A 21,094-nucleotide genomic window follows, 5' to 3' on the forward strand; every position below is an offset into this window, starting at 1 on the left:
GGACCGTGCATACCGACTGCTTCTCCAGCTCCTCTGTTCCAGGACACCACTCCAAGACCGTGTCAGGAGAGGCTCCCTCCCAGCTCCAGGGCTCCTCCGCCGAGGTGTGCACCCACCAGATGGGGATGGGCCTCCTGCTGCGATCTAGCACTCCATTCTTCACTTCACTCAGCCGACAACTCCCCTTCAGTGGACTGGACCTGCGTTTATGTAGGAGGCCTGCCCCCTGCCAATTCCAGTTGGGGATTGGTCAGGGCTCCTCACATGAACTCCCTGTCACTCCAATTCCCAACCCTGCCCCTCTTTCAGATCATTCTCCCTGGAAGCAGGGGAGGCGCCCAAGAACTGAAAGACAGGTGGTCACACCCACTGCTACACTAACCACTCCCTGCCCCCCAAACCAAAACAAGCAGGCCTAGAATGCAGCATTGGCCTGCCTAAATTTACCTGCCTGGCAGCTACCACACAAAACACCTTACCTCTTGCACCTACCTATAGTAGAGGGTGCTACACAAGTTTCCTAATATTGTTGGGAACTCTATCCTGAGATAATCATTTGCGTTTCGAATGGATTAACCCCTTCTCTGCCAAGTCCGTACATCACACAGACCTAACAGCGAGGAGGGGGGGTTTACACGCATTCCCAGTGGCTACAGCCACCGGGATTGTGTGTATATCTCACAAGCAGACTCCTGCCTGTCAGATGGAAGTATTCAACAGCCCCTTCCTTTCCTGAATGGACACCATGAGTGAGCAGTACCGATCTCTCACTGTGTTCATGCATAACTGGAGCATAGTATACTGTTTTTAATTGGGCTGCTGTTAGGTTGGCTGTATCGTTTCTAACAGCAACCCTGGTCACAGGAGGGGTGCTCTGGTATGCATGTTACTGGTGCATACTAACCTCTCAAATAGGATCTTCATTCCTACTTTTCCAACTACATCTGTAAGGTCTCCATGCATCCTGTCAGCACTACATCCGGTCTCTCCCTCTTCCTCTCAAGTCCCATACAGTAAAGGTAACTGAGGCATAGACCCGCTCCCTGGAAGGGGAGGCCACATATATTCATCTATGTTACTACATGATGATCCTGCCTCTCTCTGCTCTTCTCCCAGGTTAGGACTCTCTATAAAATGGTGGACACATGATATTCATTAATGTAGTACCCTTCAAGATAGATGCTGGGATTGGATAAATAGATGTAGTTTTGGCTCACTGTATTCAATGCAGCTGCATGTGATTAGTTAGGTCTGCTCAGTGTTTCATCTGCTGCTAGTCTTGATTGTTTCCTCTGCTTTCCAGAGAACTGGAGAACTCTCTGGAACATAGGTGTGGAGCTATGCAGATGGCAGTATGACTATTTATACAGCCCTGGCCAATCCCAGGGAGGGTGGCCCTGAAGGCTGCTGGGAGTCTGTCTGAATAAAATGAGCCACTGAGCTGATGGGTCTTCAGAGCAACACTGCCATGTGCTTGCTGTTGTGTGGGTGACGAGGGCGTGGATGCTGAAGCTACAGAGAGCTGACTGAAGGGCTGTCTGCTGAAGATCTAGTCTGGTATTACAGGAGAAAAGTGTTGCATGAATGTTGGAAGGAGACAATCAACTGTCCCTGGACATTTGTGAGGACAGACTGCTGTGGGATCTTAGAGACTTTTGGGCTGCTGCCACCCATCTTGTGTTAGAGAGTCAGCTGTGTGTTCTCATTTTTAGAGTATCCCACTCAATTTCCTCAACCCTATCCAAGTTACTCCGACAACAAAACAACAAAAAGAACACCCCATGGCTGTTTTTGGAGGAAAAGAGTGACTGTGACTGTGTGCTTGGCTGCGGGGCAATTCACTGGGGAAAAGACCAGGACAATTTTCAGAAGCTCCTTCGGGGTGTAGGGCTACATGCATATACCCACCAGAATGACTGCCCAAATTGTGTGGGAATGTAGTGCCAGTCACAGGCACTGGCTTCCCAGGAGCCCGTAACAGAGGACAATGTAGCCCTCAATGAGTTCCTGCCAGCCTGAAGAAGCGACACAGCGCCATCTTCAGGTCAGAAAATATACTGAAGCATGACACCTACCTATACAAGATCTGATTGTTTCAGCTTCTGGTCTTAGAGCTGGACCCCTACGGTCAGTGACAGCTGGAGCTGCATAATCCCCTAGCTCAGGGGTCTTCAAACTATGGCCCTCCAGGTGTTCAGGAACTACAATTCCCATCATGCCTAGTTATGTCTGTGAATGTCAAAGTTTTACAATGCCTCATGGGAAGTGTAGTTCCGCAACAGCTGGAGGGCCATAGTTTGAGGATCCCTGCCCTAGCTAGTTTAAATGCAGCTGGGACAAATAGTCACTATTAATGGTAACCGGGGTTTAAGTGGTTGATTACGTTAAGGCAGTACTCTGAAAAATATGCCCTCTGTCTTAGATTCTGTTGTGGAAATTTTATGAAGATGTATTTAATATTGTAGCACCTGTCTACTTTATGGTACCGCTGCTAGTTAAATATAAGGGTAGATCAGAGTGTAGTTAAACTCTGATCCAGATTGTTAAGTGCAAAACAGGGTCCCTGTCTCAGCTTGGCTGTGCTGTAGGCTTATTCTGTTGCACTGGCGTGTTCTTCCAGCCCTGGTGCTGCAGGTGGGCAGCAGTGGAGTCAAGGTTTGGGTGCTCTTTCCCAGCAGCCAAGGGTTTGTCCTCGCTCTGCATGCTGGGAGGGGTATTTATGGGACAGACGCCATTGGTTCTGGGTCTTCTTCATCGAGTGTGGCACCCACCTTTAGGGGGGCCACACCACCCCCCCCCCCCGGCGTTATGGCCTACCTGACCGGGACGTCTGATTCCTGGTTCCGGGACCATGCTGGCCCGGAGCATCTGAACAGCGACGGGGACCCAGTGAGTGAGTGAGAAACTAATATAGCGCAACGCCTGCAAACTGAATCGCCTCTGGGCGCTTAGTATCCTTTCCCTAACTGAACTTTTGCCCTCAGAAAAGATGGGTTTTGATTCTTTTTCTGAAGGCCAGGTAATTCACCTCCGAGCGGATGCTGGTTGGTAGAGCGTTCCACAGTCTAGGTCCCTGGACTGCAAATCTTCGATCTCCTTTGGACTCGTATCTGGCTTTGGGTATCTGGAAGAGGTTTTGATTGGTGGATCGCAGAATGCGATTGGGGTTATGGGCTTTTAGTTTTTCGCATAGATATTGGGGGGCGTTGCCTTGAATACACTTATGTATTAGGCAGAGTGCCTTGAAAGTGATTCTGTCTTTTACTGGCAACCAATGAAGGGATCTCAGTGAAGGTGAGATTGATTCCCATGGTTTTTTCCCGGTCACTAGTCGAGCGGCCGTATTTTGAACGACTTGCAGACGAGTGATTTGGTATTTGGGGAGTCCGAGGTAGAGGACATTTGCTTAGTCAAGTCTGGAGTTGATAATTGTTCCCACCACGACTGCAATGTCTTCTTTCGGGATAAAGGGCGTGTGTCTGCGTAGTAGGCGCAGCAGATGGTGGGATCCGCTGACTACTGACCCTATTTGTGCATCCATTGTCATGTAGGTATCGAAAATGACTCCAAGACTTTTGACTTTTGTGCTAGGGGAGATAGTTTGACCCAGAATGGGCGGGGGTGTCCATGTTGTTGCGGGATGATTCTTTCGATTGGCGTGAAACAGGAGAAGTTCTGTTTTTGAGCCGTTGAGTTTAAGGTAACTCTCCGTCATCCAATTTTCTTTTAAAGTAAGGCATTTCTCTAGTCCGGGATAATGATCCTTTTTGTTGCAGATGCGAAAGTACAATTGTGTGTCGTCTGCATAGGAGTAGTAAAGTAACTTCTGGTTACTGATGATTTCAAAAAGTGGGCGGATATAGATATTGAACAGAACAGGCGACAAAGGGAATCCCTGAGGGACTCTGCATGACACCGTACGTTTTTCAGAAGTGAAAGACCCCAGTTTCACTATTTGTGATCGGTTTTCCAAGAAGGAGGAGAACCAGGGTAAATCACCTTCAGCAACTCCGGCTACTTCAGCTAGCCTAGCCAGTAGTAGTCCGTGGTCTACAATGTCAAAAGCCGCGCTTAGGTCCAGCAGTATCAGGAGACAAGATTCTCCTTCGTCTGCGGCCTCTAGAGCGTCATCACATATTTTGAGCAGCGCCGTTTCTGTTCCGTGACCCAGACGGAAGCCTGATTGAAACGGATCGAGTAATTTATAGGTGTCTAAATGCAGTTGCAGCTGTTGTACAACTACTTTCTCCATTACCTTGGAGAAGACATTTAGAGCTGTTATGGGCCTCCGGTTGTTTGGGTCTTTGGGGTCGAGGGTATATAGGTATAGGTTTTTCAATTTTTGGATTCCACAGTGAGTCACAAGGAACATCCCTCAAACCGAACCCAGACATGTGTGATCGTCCCTAAACGGGTATCACCCCTCTCATGCTGTCTAATCAAAAAGAAAGAGGCATTGGCAACATTAAAGGGAAACAATACATCATTATCTGACTTTAAAGTGTCTGAGAGGAACATTTCCAACATTGCAGTAATAACATGTTTTTCATTTTATTCCCAGTGACCCCTGACCTCAACTTGTGGATGGGCACCAAGAATAATCTTCTGATCTGTAAGGCAGAGAGATTTTCGCCCCGAGAGCTGGACATTTCCTGGAGTAAGTTCCCAAGAGGAGACCAGATTCTTGAGAATGTGACTAAGAATGAGGATGGGACCTTCACCAAGACCTCCATTATGTCCATCACAGAGGACATACAAGGACACTGCGTCTTCTGTACCGTACATCACATCACACTCAGTAAGACCCTCTACCTATATGGTGAGTGATGGGGGGGGGGGGGTTATTGGAAGACATTAAATCCACAACAACCGGGTCATCTAGAAACTCTACAGTGGTGTAAGGTTTTCTCTGTGGACATTAAAGTGATTGTAAAGGTTCAAATAATAAAAAAAACAAAAACAAACATGTCATACTTACCTCCACTGTGCAGCTTGTTTTGCACAGAGTGGCCCCGATCCTCATCTTCTGGGGTCCCTCAGCAGCTCTCTCGGCTCCCCACCGCATCAGATAACCCCCCTCTGGAAAGCGATTTCCCAAGGGGGTCACCTTGCGCGCACGCTCCCGAGTTCATCATTTGCGTCCATAGACACGAATGCCGACTTTACAACCCCTTTGACTATAAAAATCCTGTTAGACCATCTGTGGGTGTAATAGAGCGAAGGGTTTTGTCAAGATTTGGATCCTAAAAGGGGCTCAGATCATATCTTTGGATATACAGTGCCTTGAAAAAGTATTCATACCCCTTGAAATTTTTCACATTTTCTCATGTCACAACCAAAAGCATAAATGTATTTTATTGGGATTTTGTTTTTTCCCACAAAGAATCTTTATTGGGTGAACAATAAAGCACAATACATTGTATACTTTCAAAAGCACGATAACAATGGAACACAAAGTGGCACATAATTGTAATGTGAAAGGAAAATGATAAAAGGTTTTTATTTTTTTTTACAAATATGTGAAAAGTGTGTGGGGGGGGGGGGGGCATTTGTATTCAGCCCCCTTTACTCTGATACCCCTAACTAAAATCTAGTGGAACCAATTGCCTTCAGAAGTCTCCTAATTAGTAAATAGAGTCCTCCTGTGTGTAATTTAATCTCAGTATAAATATTGCTGTTCTGTGAAGCCCTCAGAGGTTTGTTAGAGAACCTTAGTGAACAAACAGCATCACGAAGGCCAAGGAACACACCAGACAGGTCAGGGATAAAGTTGTGGAGAAGTTTAAAGCAGGGTTAGGTTTTAAATAAATACCCCAAGTTTTGAAGATGTAGCACCCTGGGGTTTAGTCAGGGAGCTCCTCACCAAATTCCTTGTCAGGAGACAACTCAAGGTCAGGTTATGGGTAAATGGGGTTTCATAGGCAATGGGCAGGGATTTTGTTGAATCCCTTGGCCTGCTGGAAGAGCCTATAAATTTGGGTGAGGTCAGGTGATCCAGGTTCTTGTGTGCCACCCAGGCCGCTGTCTGGGTGGACGTGTGTCGTACACCCCGGGCTGCTAGGCCGGAGATTGGGACTATCCCGGGGGCATCAGGCTGCCAGGCCGTGTGAGGGACCATCCAGAAGTAAGAGGGAAGCGCAGGGTTGGGACTGCGGCTTGCAATTCAACCAAAACTGCCGGTTCTGCCGGCCGGAGAACCTGTCGTGGTCAGAGGTAGAAGGAAAGCCGTCGCCACTAAGGAGCAGTATTCTCACAGAACAGGAATGGTGGAGAAACAGGAAACGGGAAACTTCAGGCAGTGATTAAGTCAAGGGCCCAACTAGCGGAGGTGACGCTTGCAGAGCAGCCTTGTGTGCCAAGTTAGGGACTGAGCCGGTCAGCAGGGGTGAAGCTTGAAAGTATCCGAAGTGCCAACCTAGGGACCTAGCAGGGAAGCGTGGGTGATGCTTGAGGGAGATACCACTGCAAAAGCCTTCAGGAGCTCACGGGATTCAGAGTTAGTAAATCAGAGAGTCCAGTGAGAGCCAAGAGGGGCTGAAGAACAACAAGGAGAAGTTGTAGTACAGCTGAGAGAACTGTTGCTTTGAGTTAGGAACTGTTTAAATACTGTTGCCATAGGAGACAGAAATCCTGCATGTGCAGAAGTAGCACCTTGCTAGGGCCTTTCCCTGTACGGCTGTCCTCCTGTTAAAGTCTCGGAGTCTGACATTTGAAATTGCAACTACTTGAGGGTGTCCTGGCCCTAACCCTCTTTCCCTTGCAAAATATAAAAAGGACTGTCAAAGAAATAAAACCTATTTTAATTAGCCTCAGTCTGTTCTGGTGGCTCTTGAAATGTACTGCACTGCTTTTCAATAAATTCCTTTAAAAACGAAAAAAAAAAAAAAAAAACCTCTTTTAAATTCAAGAAGTGTCTGGTGCCCAATGACTTTGACCATCTTTTCACCCACAATGCCTCACAACCCACTACATATTAAAGAATATCAGATATCTTTGGCCTTGACGGGTCCCATTAGGCTGGAAGCAGGGCTGGACTGGGACAGAAATTTGGCCCTGGACTTCATCCAGACTGGCCCACTTTGACAGGTCTCTCCCATGGCGGCTGGACAACTCCCGCCCCCCCCCCCCCGGCCACCCAAGCCCCCTCTGCCCCTTCACTAGCCACTAGCCGTTCTACTCTAATAAAGTAGAACGGCTAGTGGCTAGTGAACGGCTGGTACTGGTACTCTTAGTCTTATAGGCAGTACCAGTGGGGAAGCTACACATTATTTCACCCGGGGCAAAGAATCAGTTCGGTGCCCCCCTTATGGGACAAGATTAGGCAGAAGTGAGAGACTCCCAGGCCATAGCTGTTGAGCCAGCTGTCTGTCCCCTCCCCCATGCTCCTCTGTCATCCCCTCTGCTCCTCTGATCCTCCCCCTGCTTCTTTGTTCCCCCCAGGTGAGCGCTGCGGGAAGGGAGAGACAGAGGAGCAGAGGGGGGGCGGCTGTCCGCTGTCACTGAAGCCGGCCCACTGAGCCATCGGCCCACCGGGAAACTCCCTGTAGTCCCAATGGCCAGTCCATCCCTGGCTGGAAGCAGTCAGAGATTCTGCTACAAACATCTCTTCTGTTCAATCCATCATCGGAAAATGGAAAGAGTATGACACAACTGCAAACCTACCAAGACACGGCCGTCCACCTAAACTGACCGGGCCTGTTTCAGCTTCACCAATGACTCTTATGTCTAAAATCATCATATGTCCACTAAGGGCATAGGATGACTGAGAAATGATATCTTGGATTGCTTTAACATGGGTCTGTAATTCACAATATATTACAGAATGTCTGTAAGAACTATTTACAGGTTGTTGATTCTGAACTCAACAGGTTAATTGAAAGAGTGACTCATTCAATGTGGAACACAGACTGTTAGGTGTTAATGTCGTCTGCTACTGTGATGTAAATTAATCTTAGTATGGCTTCTAAGAACCTTTCATTGTGTTGTGCTAATTGACACTGTATTGTGTGAAGTTCTATTGATGATAATGTGTGTATTGTGAGTTAACAGGCAGTCTAAAGGTCAGATGTCTGACTTATCAGCTGTAGTTAATTAGCTCATGCAAATTATGTATACTAAGCTCCTCTGTACAGAGACTGATGTGACTGTGTGGGGGGAGGGGACATTAGAGTGTAAGCTCCTCTGTACAGTGACTGATGTGACTGTGGGGGGAGGGGACATTAGAGTGTAAGCTCCTCTGTACAGAGACTGATGTGACTGTGGGGGGAGGGGACATTAGAGTGTAAGCTCCTCAGGTACAGAGACTGATGTGACTGGCTCAGTGGTCTTTGTACAACACTGCGGGACATGTTAGTGATATAGAAATAGTATAAAAGTGTTCTGGATTCTGAAGTCTCTCTCATTGTTCTGTTTCTCGCACAGATCCCGGGTGCTCCCTGTACCAGCAGATGTTTCCGGTTCGGGTTCTTCTGGTCATTATACTGATACTAGGTCTGGTGTTGTTCCAAATCTATCATCACCTACAGGGAAGGGTAAGATGGCAGAAAACATCATTCCTATTTAACCACTTAAGGACCTTGCCTGTTTTTAAGACTCAGGGGCAGATCCACAAAGAAAGTACGCCGGCGTATCTACTGATACGCCGGCGTAATTTCAAATTTCCCGCGTCGTATCTTTGTTTTGAATCCTCAAAACAAGATACGACGGCATCTGGGTTAGATCCGACAGGTGTACGTCTTCGGATCTTAGATGCAATTTTTCGACGTCCGCTACGTGGCGTTCCCGTCGTAATCCGCGTCGAGTATGCAAATTATCTATTTCCAACGATTTCCGTTCGGCTTTTTCCGGCGTATAGTTAAAGCTGCTATATGGTGGCGTACTCAATGTTAAGTATGGCCATCGTTCCCGCATATAATTTTGAAAATTTTACGTCGTTTGCGTAAGTCGTCCGTGAATGGGGCTGGACGCCATTTACGTTCACGTCGAAAACAATGACGTCCTTGCAACGTCATTTGGAGCAATGCACCCTGGGAGTTTTGACGGACGGGGCATGCGCAGTTCGTTCGACGCGGGGACGCGCTTCATTTAAATGAAACACGCCCCCTACCCGCCCAATTTGAATTCCGTATCCCTTACGCCGCAAGAGATACACTACGCCGCCGTAACTTACGGTGCAAATTCTTTCAGGATTCAAAGAAAAGTAAGTTACAGCGGCGTAGCGTATCTCACATACGCTGCGCCCACGCAGATGGTTGTGGATCTTCCCCTCAGTGTTTACAAGTTTATAACAGGTTTTGTTTGCTAGAAAATTACTTAGAACCCCCAAACATTATACAATTTTTTTCTAACACCCTAGAGCATAAAATGGCGGTCATGGCAATACCTTTTGTCACACCGTATTTGCACAGCGGTCTTACAAGTGCACTTTTTTTTGGAAAAAAATCACTTTTTTTTATAAAAAAATAAGACAACAGTAAAGTTAGCGCAATTTTTTTTATATATATTGTGAAAGATAATGTTACGCCGAGTAAATTGATACCCAACATGTCACGCTTCAAAAATTGCACCCGCACGTGGAATGGTGACAAACTTTTACCCTTGAAAATCTCCATAGGTGACATTTAAAAAATTCTACAGGTTGCATGTTTTACATGAGTAACATGAGTTTTATGAGTTACAGAGGAGGCCTAGGGCTAGAATTATTGCTCTCGCTCTAACGATCGCGGCGATACCTCACATGTGTGGTTTGAACATCATTTTCATAAGCGGGCGCTGCTCACCTATAATAAAAGTGACCCAAATTTTTTATTTTTTTAAAAAAACAGTGTAAAAATAAATAAAATCTAGTAAAATAAATTAGATATTTTTTTTTAAAGCGCCCCTGTCCCGACGAGCTCGCGCACAGAGGCGCTTTAAGCACTTAAAGAGGAGTTCCACCCAAATTTGGAACTTCCTCTTAACCCACTCCTCTCCCCCTTACATGCCACATTTGGCATGTAATTTTTTTGGGGGGGGAGTGGGGGCTTCAGCACGAGTGGGACTTCCTGTCCCACTTCCTCCTTCCTGTAGGCGACTAAGCTTAGTCGCCTTCAGGAAGTGGCTGCTGTAGGCGATCGCCTAGGACACGTCACAGGTCCTAGGCGATCTCCTGGCCAATTACAGGGCGCGGCGCCGGGCCGCGCCGCTCGCGCATGCGCAGTGCCGCGCCGCTCGCGCTCGCGCATGCGCAGTGGGTGCCCGGCCGTGAAGCCGAAAGCTGTCACGGCCGGGTGCCCACACTGAAGATGAAGACGCCGGCCGGGGAGGGGGGGAGAGGAGCGGAGCCCCGGCCGGCGCGTCGCTGGAGCGCTGGAGCAGGTAAGTGCCTGTTTATTAAAAGCCAGCAGCTACACTTTTTGTTGCTGCTGACTTTTAATAAACATACAAATGGCTGGAACTCCCCTTTAACCCCTGGACCATATTGCTGCCCAAAGACCAGAGCACTTTTTGCGATTCAGCACTGCATCGCTTTAACTGACAATTGCGCGGTCGTGCGACATGGTTCCCAAACAAAATTGGCGTCCTTCTGTTCCCACAAATAGAGCTTTCTTTTGGTGGTATTTGATCACCTCTGCGGTTTTTATTTTTTGCACTATAAGCAAAAATAGAGCGACAATTTTGAAAAAAATAAATATTTTTTACTTTTTGCTATAATAAATATCCCCAAAAAATATATCAAAAAACGTTTTTTTTCCTCAGTTTAGGCCGATACGTATTCTTCTACATATTTTTCGTTAAAAAAAATCGCAATAAGCGTTTATTGATTGGTTTGCGCAAAAGTTATAGCGTTTACAAAATAGGGGGTATTTTTATGGCATTTTTCTAAAAAAATTTTTTTTTACTAGTAATGGCGACAATCAGCGATTTTTTTCGGTATTGCGACATTATGGCGGACACTTTGGACACTTTTGACACATTTTTGGGACCATTGGCATTTTTATAGCGATCAGTGCTATAAAAATGCATTGGATTACTATAAAAATGCCACTGGCAGTGAAGGGGTTAACACTAGGGGGGCGGGGAAGGGGTTAAGTATGTCCCTGGGTGTGTTCTAACTGTAGGGGGGGGGGGGGTGGCCTCACTAGGGGAAACACTGATCCTCTGTTCATCAGCATTTCCCCCGCTGACAGGACCGGGAGCTGTGTGTTTACACACACAGCTCCCGGTCCCCGCTCTGTAACGAGCAATCGCGTGTGCCCGGCGGCGATCGTGCCCGCCAGGCTCGCGCACGGGACTCGGGGGCGAGCGTGGGGCGTGCCCCTAGTATCCTGCGAGAGAGCCGACGTAGAGCTACGGGCTCTCTCGCAGGGGAGCCAGTAAACCCTGAGGGCCAGATTCATAGAAGAAGTACGCCGGCGTACTTTCAAATTTGCCGCGTCGTATCTTTATTTGGAATTCTCAAACAAAGATACAACGCCATTTGGCTAAGATCCGACAGGCGTACGGCTTCGTACACCTTTGGATCTTAGGATGCAATACTTCGGTGCCCGCTGGGTGGAGTTTGCGTCAGGTATGCTAATTAGCTGTTTACAGCGATCCACAAAGGTACGCGCGGTCGTCGCATTCTCTTACGTCGTCGCTAGTCAGCTTTTCCCGGCGTAAAGTTGCGAGTCCTATTTCATGGCTTATATTTAGACCAGCCATGTTAAAGTATGGCCGTCGTTCCCGCGTCAAATTTTTTTTTTTTTTTTTTTTGCGTAAGACGTCAGTGAATAGGAAAGGACGTAACGCACGTCGCCGTTCAAAAAATTACGTCATTTCGCGCAAACCACGGCGGGAAATTTCAAAACGGAGCATGCGCAGTACGTTTGGCGCGGGAACGCGCCTAATTTAAATGATACACACCCCATTTGAATTAGGCGGGCTTGCGCCGAAAGGGGTTTACGTTACACCGCCGCAAGTTTACAGGCAAGTGCTTTGTGAATCAAGCACTTGCGCTGAAAACTTGCGGCAGTGTAACGAAAATGGTATACGTTATGCCGCCGGATTCTACATGAATCTGGCCCTTTTTCTAGATTAACTGTCAGGGACTCACCTTCCAAAATCGTCAGCCCAGCATTGGGCTGAGACAGCGGCGTGCATCAGCGGGACGTGCGCGTGCGTCAGCGGCACGTGCGCAGCGGGAGCGCGCGCGTGCACGTGAACCCTCCTTGGCGCCAAAACGCCTTTAAAAGCTCAGTCCTTGCTTCCTGCAAGTTGCTGTCTGATCTGCAGTCCCTGATTGAACTTGAACCTGAGAACCTGCTTACCTGATTTGAACTTCTGATTGAACTTTGTGACCCGGCTTGTTTGACCATCCGTACCTCTCCGATCCTGACCCCGGCTTCCATTGACCACCTCTTCAGATTGACCTACCGTTGCCAGACCTTCCTGCTTGTACCCTGATTACTCTTCTGCCTGCTGCATCTGATTACCTGAACCATCTGTTGTGACCCGGCTTACCTGACTCTGCTTCCGTCTGCTGTCATTGATCCAATCATCTTCCAGCCTACCCTTCCAGAGGAAGTCAGCACCTGCTTCACCTACCCAGCACGCCGGCACTCCTACCCCGCCAGGCTCCTGAGTCTGCTGTTCCCAATACGGCAGCTCACGAGCCGGAGCTGTAAGAGAGGCCTCCTCCTACCATCGGGCTCTGGCTACCAGGTACGTGATACATAACAGTATCAGACAGCCATGACAGAGCCTTCAGGAGTGGCCCCGGCCATGGAGGAGATTTGTAAACACCTCGCATCTCTCACACAAGCTGTAAAGAACCTACAGGACGGCTACATGCGACTGGAAGGTCAAGTACAGAACCTATCCGGAGACGCAGCTCCTACATCCGCTGCCAGATCATCTCCATCGGCCGCTGCTCCATCCGTAGTAATGCTACCGCCCGAACCCAGAGTTCCGATGCCAGAGCGATTCACCGGGGATCGTTCCAAATTCCGGGATTTCCGTAATGCCTGTCAATTATATTTTGCCCTTCAACCAAGGACTTTTTCCCTAGAAGCCACTAAAGTGGGATTCGTGGTTTCTCTTCTTCAAGGAGAGCCCCTAGCCTGGGCACACCGATTATTGGAAGAAAATGGCACCAACACAGAGACTTTACTAGCCTTCTTTCGGGTCATGGCACAAATGTATGATGATCCTCAGCGGACTACCACTGCTGAGGCCGCCCTGCTCGCACTTCAACAAGGCCGCCGAGCAGTGGAGGATTATGTCGCGGACTTTCGCCGCTGGAGTGCGGACACCCAGTGGAACAGCGCAGCTCTGCGACACCAGTTCCGCCTGGGACTTTCAGAGGCCTTAAAAGATGAACTGGCTCGCATCGGGGTTCCTGATACCTTAGAAGATTTGATCGACAAGGCTATTCAGATTGATCGACGTCTACGAGAACGACGGGCCGAACGTTCTTCTCATCTGAGTCGTCCAGTTTGGGTCACTACCAAAGCACCCATGCCCGCATCCCGATATCAACCACCTGTCTGCCCAAGTCCTGCTAGCTCTCCTCCTGATACTTCTGAGCTGATGCAAATCGGAGTCATGCGACCCACATTGCCTCCAGAAGAACGAGCACGCCGTCGTCAACTGAATCTATGCCTATACTGCGGTGAGCCCGGTCATTATGTCGCCAACTGCCCCACCAAGATGCGTAAGTGCCGTTCCTCTGTTTCTCTCAACGTTTCCGCTCTCCCAGTCAATACAAACCACCTTGCTCTCTCTCTGTCTTTACAGCTCCAAGGAAGAACGATTCCGGTCAACGGAATTATTGACTCCGGGGCCTGCAGCTGCTTCATTGATGCCGCCTTTGCCAACCTACACAATATTCCTCTTTGAAGAAAGAACTTCAGACTTTCCGTTTTTCTAGCTGATGGATCCCACATTAAATCAGGACAAGTAACACAAGAAACCCTTCCTCTACCTGCTACTACTTCCGCTGATCATAAAGAATTATTAATTTTGGATGTGATCTCCTCTCCTCTATTTCCTGTGATTCTTGGCATTCCCTGGCTCCGGATTCATAACCCTCAGGTTGATTGGTCCTCTGGAACTTTACGATTTCCTTCTCGGTACTGTCAAGAATATTGTTTACCTAAAGTACCTAGCTTTTCTCCAACTCTGCTATGCCTGAACACCGATCCCAGTTTGCTCCAGTCCGTCCCGGAACATTATCACGAGTTCCACGATGTGTTCAGCAAAAAGGGGGCCGACTCCCTACCACCTCACCGTCCTTATGACTGCCCGATAGAACTGCTTCCTGGGGCTGAGATCCCTTTTGGGCGCATCTTTCCATTATCCGAGAAAGAACAAGATGCTCTGAAAATTTATATTGACGAAAACCTAAACAAGGGGTTCATTCGGCCGTCCACCTCACCGGCGGGTGCTGGAATATTTTTTGTTGCCAAAAAGGATCAGACCCTTCGCCCATGCATCGACTATCTGGAACTCAACAACATCACGGTTAAAAACCGATACCCGTTGCCCCTAATACCTGAATTATTCCAAAAACTAAGATCCGCCACTATTTTCACCAAGCTGGACCTGAGGGGGGCTTATAATTTAATTCGCATCAGAGACGGTGATGAGTGGAAAACTGCCTTTCGCACTTGGTATGGCCACTACGAGTACCTCGTCATGCCTTTTGGGTTATGCAACGCTCCTGCTACCTTTCAGCATTTTGTCAACGACGTGTTTAGAGACTTTTTAGACATCTTCGTCATCGTCTACCTGGATGATATACTGGTTTTCTCTGGCTCGTTAGACAAACATCGGGAGCATGTCTGCAGAGTTTTAAACCGGCTCCGCCTGCATGGCTTATACGCAAAGGCAGAAAAATGCGAATTTGAGTTACACACCATTCAGTTCCTGGGTCTGGTGATCTCCCCGACGGGAATCGAGATGGACCCAAAGAAAGTGTCTGCCATTCTGGACTGGCCAGTACCTCTAGATAAAAAGGGGGGTACAAAGATTTATAGGATTCGCAAATTTCTATAGACGCTTTATTAAAGGTTTTTCTTCCATCGTTGCTCCCATTACACAGCTCACCAGACAAAATTTCCGTTTCCACTGGAACCCCGAGGCTCAGAAGGCCTTTGACACCTTGAAGGGACTCTTCACTTCTGCTCCGATCCTCAGTCACCCCAACCCGGTTCTACCTTTTCTCCTTGAGGTGGATGCTTCTGAAGTCGCTGTAGGGGCCGTTATATCTCAACGACTTGGGAACAAGGACTTAGTACACCCGGTGGGCTTCTTCTCCCGAAAACTCTCCCCTGCGGAGAGAAATTACGACGTAGGTGATCGTGAATTATTGGCCATCAAGGCCGCATTAGAAGAGTGGAGATACCTGTTGGAAGGTGCTGCACATCCAGTGCTAATTTATACGGACCACAAAAACCTAGAATATTTAAGAACTGCTAAACGATTGAAACCTCGACAGGCCCGCTGGGCTCTCTTCTTCTCCCGTTTCTGTTTCCACATCACCTACCGTCCTGGATCAAAGAATGTCAAGCCAGACGCTCTGTCCCGAATGTTTGACAACCCAAAGGACACCTCTACCCCTGACACCATTCTTCCAGAAAACAGCTTTCTGCTATTACATGCCGATCTTATATCATTACTTAGAGGAGCGTCTTCTGAATCTTGAAAACCTCCCAATATTTCTCTAGAGTCCAGAGATGGATTATTTTGGAAAGGAAGCCAAATTTTTGTACCTGAAAAGACCCGAGTCAAAGTTTTAAAACATCTGCACGATCACCCACTGGCAGGACATTTTGGGGTTCGCAAAACCCTGGAACTAGTACGCCGCACCTTCTGGTGGCCCGGCTTGGAGGATTTTTGCAAGTCCTATATCAGATCTTGCCCTATCTGTAACCGGAACAAGACACCCCGAAACCAAGCTTGGGGGCTACTGAAACCACTACCTGTGCCCGATCGACCATGGAAAATGATCGCCATGGATTTTATTGTAGAACTTCCCTGCTCTGAGGGTTGTTCTGTCATTTTTGTGATTGTGGACCGTTTGACCAAAATGGCCCATTTTCTTCCTTTAAAGAATACACCTTCTGCCATTGAGACTGCTCGTGTATTCATTAAAGAAATCGTCAGACTACATGGGGTGCCCTCCAACATCGTGTCAGATAGAGGAGTTCAATTTACCTCTCGGTTCTGGAAAGCTCTCTGCAAGACGCTACAGATTGAACTTGCTCTATCCTCGGCCTATCATCCTCAGACCAATGGGCAAACTGAAAGAACCAATCAGACTTTGGAACAGTACATCAGGTGTTTTACAACGTTCTCCCAAGATGACTGGGTGTCTCTGTTACCCCTAGCAGAATTTGCGTACAATAACGCCAGTCATTCTGCTACGGGGCAATCTCCCTTTTTTGCCAATTATGGTTTCAACTTAACCTTTTTACCAGACTTTCTTTCAGAGTCCTCAGTTCCGGCTGTACAGAGCACTATGGAGTTCCTCAACCGCAATAACCAACTGTTACGGGAGACGGTGACCAAGGCCCAGGCTGACAGTAAGAGGTTCTTTGACAGAAAAAGGAGAGGTGAGCTAGATCTGAGACCAGGAGACCAGGTATGGCTTTCTACGAACAATCTTAGACTAGCCTGTCCGTCCAAGAAATTGGGACCAACATTTTTGGGACCCTTTCCGGTCAAGAGAAAGATCAATACAGTTTCATATGAACTATCCTTATCTGATTCTCTTAAAGTGCATCCTGTGTTCCATGTCTCTTTGTTAAAACCCGCAGTTCCGGATCCTTTTCCTAATAGGGGGTCCAAACCTCCCGAACCGATCCATGTCGATGGCAACGAGGAATTCGTGGTAGAGACTGTCCTGGATTGTAGGAAAAGACAAGGACAAAACCAATTCCTGATCAAGTGGAAAGGTTATGGACCAGAAGACAATTCCTGGGAATCCGAAGGTAATATCCATGCCAAAAGACTAATACGTGCATTTTTTCTCGCTCACCCTGACAAAGTGGCCCGACTGGGCATCCGGAGGTTGCCCCTTGGGGGGGGCAATGTCAGGGACTCACCTTCCAAAATCGTCAGCCCAGCATTGGGCTGAGACAGCGGCGTGCATCAGCGGGACGTGCGCGTGCGTCAGCGGCACGCGCGCGCACGTGCGCAGCGGGAGCGCGCGCGTGCACGTGAACCCTCCTTGGCGCCAAAACGCCTTTAAAAGCTCAGTCCTTGCTTCCTGCAAGTTGCTGTCTGATCTGCAGTCCCTGATTGAACTTGAACCTGAGAACCTGCTTACCTGATTTGAACTTCTGATTGAACTTTGTGACCCGGCTTGTTTGACCATCCGTACCTCTCCGATCCTGACCCCGGCTTCCATTGACCACCTCTTCAGATTGACCTACCATTGCCAGACCTTCCTGCTTGTACCCTGATTACTCTTCTGCCTGCTGCATCTGATTACCTGAACCATCTGTTGTGACCCGGCTTACCTGACTCTGCTTCCGTCTGCTGTCATTGATCCAATCATCTTCCAGCCTACCCTTCCAGAGGAAGTCAGCACCTGCTTCACCTACCCAGCACGCCGGCACTCCTACCCCGCCAGGCTCCTGAGTCTGCTGTCCCCAATCCGGCAGCTCACGAGCCGGAGCTGTAAGAGAGGCCTCCTCCTACCATCGGGCTCTGGCTACCAGGTACGTGATACATAACATTAACACATTGAGCACAATAAAATAAACATTCCCTAGTAAACTATTTGTTGCTCTACAATTTACAGTTTTTTCAGTTTACAACTTTAAGTGCTGCTCTCTGTTAACTGCTTGCCGACCAGCTGCCGCAGTTATACGGCGGCAGGTCGGCTCTGCTGGGCGAGATCACGTAGCTATACGTCATCTCTTCCAGCAGCCAATAGGGGCGCACGCACCCCTCGCTCGTCCCTGATCCCGGCGCACGTGCCCGGCGGGCGCGATCGCCGCCGGGCACACGCGATTGCTCGTTACACACAGCTCCCGGTCCTGTCAACGGGGGAAATGCTGATCTTCTGTTCATACAATGTATGAACAGAAGATCAGTCATTTCCCCTAGTGAGTCCCACCCCCCCTACAGTTAGAACACACCCAGGGAACATACTTAACCCCTTCCTCGCCCCCTAGTGTTAACCCCTTCCCTGTCAGTGGCATTTTTATAGTAATCAATGCATTTTTAAAGCATCGCTACAAAAATGCCAATGGTCCCAAAAATGTGTCAAAAGTGTCTGAAGTGTCCTCCATAATGTCGCAGTACCGAAAAAAAATCGCTGATCGCCGCCATTACTAGTAAAAAAAAAAAAAATTAATAAAAATGCCATAAAACTATCCCTTATTTTGTAAACGCTATAACTTTTGCACAAACCAATCAATAAACCCTTATTGCGATTTTTTTTAACGAAAAATATGTAGAAGAATACGTACAGGTATCGGACTAAACTGAGGAAAACATTTTTTTTTTATATATTTTTGGGGATATTTATTATAGCAAAAAGTAAAAAATATTATTTTTTTTTCAAAATATGTTTGTTTATAGCGCAAAAAATAAAAACCGCAGAGGTGATCAAAAGAAAGCTCTATTTGTGGGGAAAAAAGGACGCCAGTTTTATTTGGGAGCCACGTCGCACGACCGCGCAATTGTCAGTTAAAGCGGCGCAGCGCCGAATCGCAAAAAGTGGCCCGGTCATTGACCAGCAATATGGTCCGGGGCTGAAGTGGTTAAAGTGGTTGTAAACCTCAGACATGAAATCTGAACAATGCACATCCCTCTATAGTGTGTACATGTCTCAGTCCAGAGCACTAAGTGTCATTTCTGTCTGCTGCCCTCTTCCTCTGCTATCTGCATGAGTCACTTCTGACAAGTTGTCCTGACAACAAGAGAAAAAAGGTGACAGGGGAGGGAGCTCCAACACAACCTGTGATTGACAGCCTCAGCTCTGTTACTGTGTGCTGTGTGAAGGTGGAGGGAGGGGTGTCCCCTCTGCAACGGAACGTCCCACACTCCGCTTGAGTGCTTCCGTCATACACCGCTTCCTATCAGTCTGGATATAGATATCAGATATTCCAGCTGCTCTCAACACACAAGGAGACGAGACTTGTTTGTGTGCTGAACATGGAGGGCCAGATCCACAAAGAAGTTGCACTGGCGTATCTATTGATGTGCCGCGTAACTTCTAGGATGCTCCGGCGTATCTTTTTTCTGTATTCAGAAAACAAAATACGCCGTAATTTTGCTAAGATCCGACTGGCGTAAGCCTCTTACGCCGTTGTATCTTAGTTGCATATTTGCGCTGGCCGCTAGGTGGCGCTTCCGTAGATTTACGTGAGGAATATGCAAATTAGGTAGATACGCGCATTCACAAACGTACGTCCGCCCGGCGCATTTTTTTACGTTGTTTACGTAAGGCTTTTTTCGGCGTATAGTTACCCCTGCTATATGAGGCGTACGCAATGTTAAGTATGGCCGTCGGGCCACCGTCTAATTTTTTAAGTTTTACGTCGTTTGCGTAAGTCGTTCGTGAATAGGGCTGTGCGTAAGTTACGTTCACGTCTAAAGCATTGCCGATTTGCGGCGTAATTTGGAACATGTGCACTGGGATTCTTTCACGGACGGCGCATGCGCCGTTCGTAAAAAACTTCAAATACGCGGGGTCACGATTAGTTAGCATAGAACACGCCCCCAACCAGCCTCGTTTGAATTGGGCGGGCTTACGCCGGCCCGTATACGCTACGCCGCCGTAACTAAAGGCGTTACTTCTTTGTGAATACAGTACTCGCCTTTCTAAGTTACGGCGGTGTAGCGTTTCTGAGATACGCTACGCCTGCCTAAAGATAGGCGCCTGTATGTGAATCTGGCCCTTAGTCTTTAATAGAACCAAGAATACAACCTTATATACAGTTTAAAGAGGAGGTAACCAGAACATAAATTAACATGAGCTAATTAACTAATTATTTACCCAGACTAGGCGACTCATAGATATGACCTTTCAGGGTAGACGTCACGTCTCCTCGCTCACCTGCTATTCAATACACATTATCATAAGTGTAAACACAGGACATCTTCACACAATAGCAGGGTCAATTAGCACAGAGAACATCCAACAGTATATGTCCCGACATTATGAATGAGTCACTCTTACAATTAACCCGTTGAGTTCAGAATCAACAACCAGTAAATAGTTCTTTACAGATATCCTGGAATATATTGTGGATTATAATTACATAATAATCCCATCTGAGGAAGTCCAAGATATAATTTCTCAGTCATCCTATGCCCCTAGTGGACATAGGATGATTTTAGACATAAGAGGGTCTGGGGATGTCCCGGGTGAGTCTGCCACACCCTCCAATTAGCTCTCAGAGATCCGGTATAAATTCTGCACTTTGAATGAATGTAGCGCAAAGACTGCTGTAGATAAACATGTACAACCTATGTAGGAGAATTTGTGTCATCTCGGTGTATCACCTGAGGCCAGTCACTTGATGGGGTATATGGAGGGATTACAACCACTTTAACAGTGAACAGTGCAATCTACAGGCAGTCTCTTAGCTTGTAGAAGGGAGAGGGAGGAAGGAGGAGAAGGAGAGTGCATTGCCATCTTACGCTATGGAGCTGTGTGTCTCTATTGATGTACATAGTGTAGAGACATGGCTCTATGCCCTGCATACAAGGGTGACCCCATAGAATGCAGCAAGAGAAAGGAGCCCCCCTGACACAGGAAACCTGGGGCAGCTGTCATGGCACCAGCTTAAAATGGAACATAGACATGGTAGGGGTACAATGTATGAAAAAAATATATAAATGGTGCTACCTCTAAACCGTGTGAAAGAAATGTTTGAATCACAAAACAATGTGATATATATTGATATAAATCATAAACTATGTGGTATATGATGGTATATATAAATCACTAATATACCAAAAAACAAGAGAGGTTGATAGCCACTAGAGGGCACTATATAGCATTCTCAAGTCCCAAAATAACAGTGAAACAGTGATAAATGAACATCAAAATTTTTTGGGGGATCATATCATTAGATCAATAAATATTAACCAAATAAAAATATATATAGACATA

This window comes from Rana temporaria, chromosome 2 (genome assembly GCF_905171775.1).
Source record: "Rana temporaria chromosome 2, aRanTem1.1, whole genome shotgun sequence".
Classification (NCBI taxonomy): domain Eukaryota; kingdom Metazoa; phylum Chordata; class Amphibia; order Anura; family Ranidae; genus Rana; species Rana temporaria.